The sequence below is a fragment of the Hylobates moloch genome, unplaced genomic scaffold (assembly GCF_009828535.3).
Source record: "Hylobates moloch isolate HMO894 unplaced genomic scaffold, HMol_V3 SCAFFOLD_24, whole genome shotgun sequence".
NCBI classification, from domain to species: Eukaryota; Metazoa; Chordata; class Mammalia; order Primates; family Hylobatidae; genus Hylobates; species Hylobates moloch.
Genome location: NW_026652299.1, coordinates 20,067,232 through 20,068,017, shown reverse-complemented (window position 1 = coordinate 20,068,017; position 786 = coordinate 20,067,232). Strand labels below are relative to the sequence as shown.

The window sequence follows — 786 nt, the reverse complement described above, 5'->3', positions numbered from 1 at the left end:
TAGAAGTTTCATCCAATCTTCAGTTTGATCACTTTTAGGCCTGAACTGACTTCTGGTGTCCGCAGCTGAGCTAGGCTAGCTGGCAAGTGGAGGCCTAGTAACAGATCCACTTTCAATCAAAAGACCATTGCTGTGCTTGTTGATAAATACTGCATGTGTGACTCATGTTATTTATTTAACCTTTAATAATGCTTACTACACACTTGCATTTCTGGGGTCTGTGGCTAAAGTTTAGGAATCAGTCCACTTGATTATGAGTTCAGAGACCCAAATTTAGTCCTAGTACCAACGGTACCAACAGAGCAGTAAGGTAAGTAGCTTCACATCTCAAGTGACTTTCTTCATCTATAAAATAAGGCAATAGATCCTTTTGTAGTTCATGAGCATAGATGATCAGGTGATCATGCACGTGTGTGAGATGTGCCACCCTCCAACGGGCACATTACCCTCTGACCTGAAGAAAAAAATATTAAGTGAAAAAAATCTTTAAAAAAATAAATAAAATAAGGAAAATGGACTAGGTTAACATTTATCCAAGATTTTCCTGAAGTTTCTCACTGGGCTCACCTGAGGTGGTTATACAAAAGTAAATCTTTGTGAATTTATCCCTGACTTAGATTCAGAATCTTTGGAGAAGGGGTCTGGAATATTTCACTTGTAGCAAATTCCCCTAGGGACACTGAACCATCAGATCATTTCTGAGGTTTCATTGATCTTTGACATTACATAAGGACAAGGACAAAGTAATATTTCTATTGATCTGACATGACTATACGAATAAGGTTA

At 37.9% G+C, this 786-nt stretch overlaps 1 pseudogene; it reads left to right on the top strand.

Annotated features, from left to right (window-relative positions):
- The first annotated feature begins 364 nt into the window (after nucleotides 1–364).
- Nucleotides 365–455, top strand: LOC116463077 (small nucleolar RNA U13; annotated as a pseudogene).
- Nucleotides 456–786: the final 331 nt, after the last annotated feature.